Source organism: Citrus clementina, unplaced genomic scaffold (genome assembly GCF_000493195.1).
Source record: "Citrus clementina cultivar Clemenules unplaced genomic scaffold, Citrus_clementina_v1.0 scaffold_6, whole genome shotgun sequence".
Classification (NCBI taxonomy): domain Eukaryota; kingdom Viridiplantae; phylum Streptophyta; class Magnoliopsida; order Sapindales; family Rutaceae; genus Citrus; species Citrus x clementina.
The window spans coordinates 6,541,463-6,549,963 of record NW_006262139.1 but is presented as its reverse complement, the minus strand read 5'-3'; the positions used below and the strand labels follow the sequence as shown (position 1 = coordinate 6,549,963).

At 34.1% G+C, this 8,501-nt stretch overlaps 1 pseudogene; it reads right to left on the bottom strand.

The window, feature by feature from the left end:
* Positions 1–839: 839 nt before the first annotated feature.
* LOC18039965 lies at positions 840–4,519 on the bottom strand (annotated as a pseudogene).
* Positions 4,520–8,501: the final 3,982 nt, after the last annotated feature.

Below are 8,501 nucleotides of genomic sequence, written 5' to 3'. Positions count from 1 at the left end.
TTTTATTTTTTATTTTTAATTGACAAGTACATTATTTTAGTTTCTCATCCAATGGAAGCTAGCTGCAGTATAATTTATACAACCCAGTACTAAAAAATTACTGCAGCCAATCTAAGAAGTACAGGTTAAGTCCAAGCATGCATCATCACTTAAGCTAGAATAACATCTCACATTATTTTGATCATAATTCGAGCACATAAATCCAAAGAAAAATCTGACAAATGAAGATTATACGAAAGCTATATATTATAAGTGGAGCATTTCATGTCTAGCCTATAGCACAAACATTTTATATGACAGCAGTTTGAAATTCCATAAATATCACTAAATTCTATTTTTAGTGTAAAAAATGTTTAATGTCGTTCATCAGCAAAATAAAGTTATCCTTATAGTGAAGATCACCCTAAACACAATATTTTCCAACGTAGATATAATAAAGGCTATTTGGTGCCAATAAAAGAAAAGAAAGTAGCAGAGAAAAAAGCACAATAAAAGCTAAATTTTTATCTTTTTGTTTCTTCCAAGTAGCCAAAGAAATAATACCTTTTAGTTTCTTCCAAGTAGTCAAAGAAACATAGAAGCTCTTCTTCAAATCACTTATTTAAACCTAAAAGAACAATTAAAACAAAAAAAAAACTCAAGATCTAATGATAATAAGAGAGACCCGAAATCATAAAATAAGAAAAGAAACAAGAAGTTAGGATTTTGAAGGCAAATGGTGAACATGTGCCACCGGTTTAACAGGATCATGGCTGAGCACTTTTTGACAATTTTTTTTTTAGCCAATGATAAATAAACATCAATTCAAGAAAACTCTGATTGTAAAACTTTAAAGCAAACAATTGTCCCCAAATAGCAACATACTAGTCCTGCAGCAATAAAAAACAGAAAAGTCTGTAACAAACAAAGCTATACTATAAAGTCGACCAAAATGCCTTTCATTCTAATGCTCTCCTCTCCATGCAGCCATAAGTAGCTTAAGGCTCAACTTGATCAACTTCTGTGATGACTGCCTTGCTGATGGGCTTTGCCGTCAAAAGATTTGTGTACTCTTGGTATGGAGATTTCACAAAGCGAGTCTCCCTCCAGAAGTCAGGTGTAAGGAAGCCATATGTCTTCAACAAACACTCAAAGGTTGCCTTGACAAAGTTTCCAAGAGTCTTGGTCGACCCACGAGAAGATGTGAAAACATCGTCAATACCAACAAACTGCAGCACTTTCTTTGGAACCCTAGCCGCCACAATTTCGGCACCACGTGGGGCCGGAACCATCCTCACGGTGGCACTGCCACACTTACCGGTCACCTTACACGGCACGGTGTGTGGCCTCCCGATCTTGTTACCCCAGTAACCCCTTCTCACCGGAATCACCGACAGCTTCGCCAATATGATAGCGCCACGGATGGCAGTGGCAACCTCTTTGGAGCACTTAACGCCAAGACCCACGTGGCCGTCCGTGTCACCGACGACGACGAAGGCCTTAAACCTCGTCCTTCAATTTGTGGTCGATAAGCGTGTCGATGATTTGATACTCCTTGATTGGGAGCGAGTGGAGGTAGATTTGCTCGAGGCTCCTGATCTTGCCTTCTCTCACTAGACGGTCGAGTTTCGTGACTAGGACCCACTTCTCTTCTTCCTCTCTGTGTCTAGCGTGGCGACGGTCACGTGGGCCTCCACGGTCACCGCGGCCACCAGGCCCGAAGCCGCATCCAAATGCACCACGCTCACCCACTTTTTGACAATTTGGATGTTAGGGATTTTTCAGATCTGGGAAGCTTAAGAGGGAAAGAATACTTTGGTAGAGGGAGTTGAAAAGTTGTATTTTGGATAAGATAAGACTTGTTCATTTGTTTTGTTTTTATCCACTCAAAAAATACAACTTTAAAAAAATTAAAAATAATTCGTAGCCTAGTGGTCTTTTGATTCAATGTAGAAGCTCTAGGTTTAAGAGGTCTTGGGTTCGAATTCGGACTAAAACAAAATTAAAATGATAATTTTTAATTGCTGATACCTAAACGTCATTGATCGCTATTACTAAAGCTATTGATACTTCAGTATTAGTAATTAGTGATACATATCTGTTAAACGCGGAAAATTATCCAAATATATGTATATACTGATACTTTTAAATAAAGTGTCAGAACACAAGTATCAGTAAAGACCATTTTTCTAGTAGTGAATATCCAAGACTTTCAGAAAGAGATTAAAGAAATCAAACTTGAAATTAAAGAATTAAAAGAGAAGCAGAAAAATGACTCAGAAACAATCCAGCTATTATTGCAAAAACAATTGGAAGACAATTCTGATAAAGAATCAAACTCTGGTGAAGAAAATGGGCAACAACTTGAAAACATTGAATCTATCCCCAATGATTTTCTTTTTGTTTTAAAACAAATCACTACCAGAAAATACATGATTAAAATCACTTTAATTTTTTCTAAAGATTTTGAAATTGACACCATTGCCCTCCTTGACACTGGTGCCGATTTAAATTGCATTAAAGAGGATATCGTCCCTAAAAAATTTCATGAAAAGACAAAGGAAAGACTGTCAGCCGCCAATAATTCAAAACTAAAAATTAAATCAAAAGTTGATGCCTCAGTGCATAACAATAGCTTTGAATTCAGAACTTCCTTTCTTCTTACAAATGACATACACCATACTGTCATTTTAGGAACTCCGTTTATAAATCTTATCACCGCATATACTGTCAATTATGATAGTATATCTTTTAAAGCAAAAAACCAAAAACTTGTTTTCCCTTTTATTGAGAAACCAAAAACAAGAAACTTAAATATTGTTAAAGCTTGTTCTGTTTACCAAAACCAAATCAATGCCATACTTAAATCTAAACAAAATAACTTGCTTTGTTTAAAAAATGATTTAAGTTTACAAAGAATTGAAAGCCAATTACAAAAGGACTTTATACAAAGAAAAATCTCTGAATTTAAAGATCTCATTGAAAAAGAAATATGCGCTGATTTACCATCTGCTTTTTGGAACAGAAAACAACATTTGGTAGATTTGCCCTATGAAAATTCTTTTGATGAAAAACAAATACCCACTAAAGCTCGTCCAATCCAAATGAACATGGAATTGGAACAACACTATAAAAATGAGATAAAAGATTTAAAAACTAAAGGACTCATTGTAAAATCTAGATCCCCGTGGTCTTGTGCCGCTTTTTATGTAAATAAAAATTCCGAAATAGAAAAAGGAACACCAAGACTTGTAATAAATTACAAACCCTTAAATAAAGCATTAAAATGGATTAGATATCCCATACCTAATAAAAAAGATTTGCTCCAGAAATTGTGTTTTGCCTTTATTTTTTCAAAATTTGACATGAAATCTGGTTTTTGGAAAATTCAAATTCACCCTAAAGACCGTTATAAAACTGCCTTTACTGTTCCTTTTGGATAGTATGAATGGACTGTAATGCCATTTGGACTAAAGAATGCACCCTCAGAATTTCAAAAAATCATAAATGATATTTATAATCCTTTTTCTGAGTTTTGCATTGTTTATATAGACGATGTGTTGATTTTTTCTCAAACAATTGATCAGCATTTCAAACATTTAAAAACCTTTTACCTTGCCACTAGAAAGGCTGGCCTAGCCATTTCTAGTTCTAAAGTCTCATTGTTTCAAACAAAAGTCAGATTCCTTGGTCACTATATTTCGAAAGGAACTATTACGCCTATTGAGCGATCACTTTTATTTGCTGATAAATTTCCTGATAAAATTCTTGATAAAACACAACTACAAAGGTTTTTAGGTAGTTTAAATTATGTTCTTGATTTCTGTCCTAACATCAATAGGATGTCTAAACCACTGCATGATAGGTTAAAAAAGAATCTTGTTGCTTGGACAGATGAACATACTAAAGCTGTTAGACTAATAAAGAATTCTGTTAAAAACATTCCATGTTTATTTCTTGCAAATCCTGCATTACCTAAAATTGTTGAAACATATGCATCAGATTTAGGTTATGGAGGCATATTAAAACAAAAGGAAGATAATAAAGAACAAATAGTACAATATGTTTCAGCTCACTGGAATGATTGTCAGAAAAACTATTCTACTATCAAAAAAGAAATTCTTTCTATTATTCTGTGCATTTCGAAATTTCAAAGCGATCTGTTAAATCAAAAATTTTTGCTTAGGATTGATTGCAAAGCTGCAAAACATGTTTTAGAAAAAGATGTTCAAAACATTGCATCGAAACAGATTTTTGCACAATGGCAAGCCATTTTGAACGTTTTTTATTTTGATATTGAGTTTATTAAAGGAGATACAAATTCTCTCCCTGATTTTCTAACCAGGGAATTCCTTCAAAACAGATAAATGCCGCCCAAAAGGAACAACAAAGGGAAAGGGATCCTCAAAGACCCTGTGTCCCAGACACCTTCTAAAGCCTCCCAATCTTCCCCTCCTAAAAAAAAATTACTTTCTTCAGCCATGCCAATCAAATCATGGATCGATATGATTGAAGACGAAGAAGCCAAATCTAAAGCCATCGCCTCTCAAGAGCAGGTAAATGGATGGATGAAATCCATTTCTAAATCCCCTGAACTTATGCTTGTATTACAAAGCTTTTCTCAAAGTCAGATTTCCCCTAAAGAAGAAAAATCCATTTCTAAAGAAATTTCTAAAGCCTCTTCACAAAATGTAGTTCTTTCTGGAGAAAGTTCATCATCCCAAATTATTCTTTCCCAAACAAAGCTTTCAAAGAAAACTTCGGATTGGTATGATAAAGCCTATTTTCAAAATGTTTTATCCATGGAAGATGGTTTTTACCACACTGATCCTTTTCAAGCAATTTCAAATATTTTTCCTAAGGGATGGTTTTTCAAACCTTGGGACTTAACAAAGCCCCAGTGTTATTATCAAAGCATTTTGGAGTCTACTGAGTCTGTAAAATTTAAACATTTCTTCCTTAGTGAAGCCCATACAGAACCAGCCTACTCCACTGCCATTATCCTAAAGGTTTTGAGCCCAAAACAATGGGGAGACCAACTTCATAAACTAAAACCCTTCCCCGCCAATTTTCAAATGCGTTTGCCACACTGTCTGTCCTATTCTTACTAGGACTATCAACAGGCCTGGTTTAACACATTTTTTATCCAAAATCCAAAGAAAACCCATTCTTGGTTATTTTTCTTCAACTCAAAAATAACCATCCAAAGCCTTCCAAAATGGTTCCAGCAGTGGTGGAATTATTTCGGCCCATGTCCTGAAATCCTCACCCAAAATGCCATCTAGTGCCTAAATCTTTTTAAAACCCATTATGTACCTACAGAATCTGAGAAACGATTTCCTCCTTTTCTCTACTTCTGTACAAATTTCTTTCTTCCCTGGGTATGGATGTGGAACTTCCGATACCATCCACAAGATGCCCAACTAATTTTACAAAGAACCTTCAAAGTAAAATGGTGGTCAAAATTTGATGAACAGTCCAAATTGACTGTTAATATGATCGAAAATTGGCTCTCCTCTAAAAACCTTCTACACCCAACCATCAAAGATATTAAAGCCCAAGGAACCTTCCTTACCCAAAAATCCAAAGCCCAATCTCTATTGGCAAGTGCCGAAACAGAAGAAGAATATTTTAAAGTTATGGAACAGCTGCTTGCATCTAGATCTGAGCCATCTATTGCCAGCTCATCCGACAACGAAAGTGTAGAGCCCTTTATATCCCTTGGTGAAGACAATGAAGACGACTGCTTCGGGATCTTCCCTCCAATAAAGCACTAAAATATTATTTGTAATTATTTGTACTATTTCTTTCTCGTTAAAAAAAAAAAGAGTAAAATTGTTTGTAATTATTATGTCGGGTGGTCCTCTGGACACAAGTGAGAGCGCACATGTCTCTTCACCCAAATATTTTTAAAGCTACAGTTTCGCTACAGTTGTGAAGCTACAGACTCGCTACAGTTGTGAAGCTACAGACTTGCTACAGTTAAAGATCCAGTCTTTGTATTTAAATCGGGAGGAAGACTTAGACTCCTCAGATTTTTAGAATTCTATTTTCTTTCTTCCTTCTTCTCCTTCTCTCTCTCTCTCTGGGAATCAGGAATCGAAAGACGATAAGGAATTTTCCCGTCTTCAGATTAATTTCCCATTTCTTTTGTAATACTTTCCTTTAAAGAAAAACAAAGCAAGGAAAATCAAATGTAAGATTTGTAATTTCTTTTAAAGTTTGTAATAAATTTAAATTTCTGTATGTTTAAATTTTTGTAATTTAATTTAAAGCATTTTAATTTCCGCAATTTATTTTAAAGCATTTAAATTTCAGTAATTTAAATTATATGCATGCTTTGCAGACTGATCTGTATCAAATCTGCCATATAAATTGCTACATTCCTCAGAAGTAAAGAGACCAGATCTCTGCCTTCTGTTGTACCTTCTCTTCTCCCTCCAACCATTCAGAGTATTATTTCTGGGATCCAGATCTAATACTGTCTATGAGCCTTTAGATCTGTTGCTAGGCTTGATTTTTGCTTGAAGATTGTAAAGAAATTTAAAAGGGTATATCGGCTGGAAAACAGAACGTGCGAGATATTGATCTGTTCTAAGTCAGATCTGGTCTCAAAGGCAGATTAAGTTCTGCATCGATCTGGCCACAACATCACGTACCTATTAAAAATTGGTTATTTATTGCAATATTAAAGTTTTAATTTTAAATTCTGCATAATCACATCCATGCGTATTACTCTTAATAAAATTGTCTCACAATTTACTATATTATTTGAGATGAATTGTTGTGATTTTAAAACCCTGTTTCTAAAGTAATTGTGATAATTAATGAAATTTCTGAATTAGGTATTCAGGGAAGGTGTTTATCAATAAAACATGAGTGAAATTGATCACACCCCTTTAAAACTCATCAAAACCACTTTTACTGAAAATACCCCATTAATACTTAATAGCTTTAAAATGTGCAATTCCCATTTAAATGCCACAAATACCCTCATCTCCTCATTCTACTGTTCGTGGGGTAGTGATGTTTGGATTCCTGAAGTTCCAAAGTTATTAGGCTTTTATTTTATATGTCATCCAGATGTTTTAAGAGAGAAAAAACATTTTAATTTTTGTTGACGTTTTTAAAGTTATATGTCATTTATTGATTTTCTTCTTCTGGTTATTAGATTATTTATTTGTTGAAACTACAAGTCAAAGGAAATAAAATAATCTTTTTCAATTGAAAGAATCTAAAGATAAGAACATGGATGATATCTTGATTCTTGGGTTAACAATGTTGGTAGGTAAGATAAAAATATTTGTGTGGGAATGTATCACCATTTCATTATACTAAAATGTTGGGACCTGTTGATAATCTCATTTTAAAATCTAAGGCCCCGCGACAGGATAAAATACCATTGAACAGTCTACCACTTCATGGTGTAGAGATTGTAGGATAACCCTAAACAAGTGTTTTCGTATGTAAAAATTAAGAAAGATAAATTCTACGAAAGTCAAGAGGAGACTTAGAATTCAAGTAGAATTGCATGTCTTATTATATAGCTTCACTAAATGATTAAAACTTTAATTACAAAATAATTAAAATGGTGTTTTAATAGGACTTTAGAGGGGTGCCAATGGCACCACTCATAAGTCATGAAACAAACACGGTGAGTCTTGTGCCACTTATTAAATCTTTTAAGGAGAAATTTATAAAAATAACCAAAAAAAATTATTTTTGAATTTAACCCTCAAATTTTTTTTTTATCATAACTAGTCAAATGTGTTTTTTTGCCCCAAATTACCCTCATTTCAATCAGCTAACTCTCTTCCTTATCACACTAAAACTTTTGTCTCTTGAACAGCGAACAATGATGCCAATGGTGAATGGCAATGGCATTGGTGAACTAGAATAAAACAGAATCCACCGGAATTTATTCGAATCCAACGGACTCCAACAAATTGAAAAGAGCCTAAACCCTAGGTAAACTAATTTCATCATTTTTTTAATGATTTAAATGAATTTGTTTGGGATTCTAGATGAATATAGGCTATTAGAGGGATATAATGAAACAAAGTTTAGTTAAAACGTGCAAGGAGGTGTTTGATGAAATTCCTCTTAGATAGTTTGCGCTTAGTTTTTGTATAATCAAGTATTAAAATGTGCAACGGGGTGTTTGTTGAGTTATGTGGTGTGTTTTTCTCATATCAAGTGCGACAAAGAGTAAATTTGGTGCAACACGATGGCATGCCATGTTTGTTGCACGCATAACATGCCTACATGCAGTAGAGGCACTGCCGCTTGGTGCACCATGTCGCACCAAATTTTAGTCTTTTTTTGTGTTGTTGTTAATGTTATTAATTTATTAAATGTAATTATTAATATAACAATTTAATTATGTAACTTGTATTAGATACACAATGAAATCTAAAATAGCAAAACATAATCCACCCGAACACATGAATGAACTAAGCATGATGAAGGTACATTATTACAATCACTTCCTTGGGCATATCATGAGTATCTATAAAATAGAT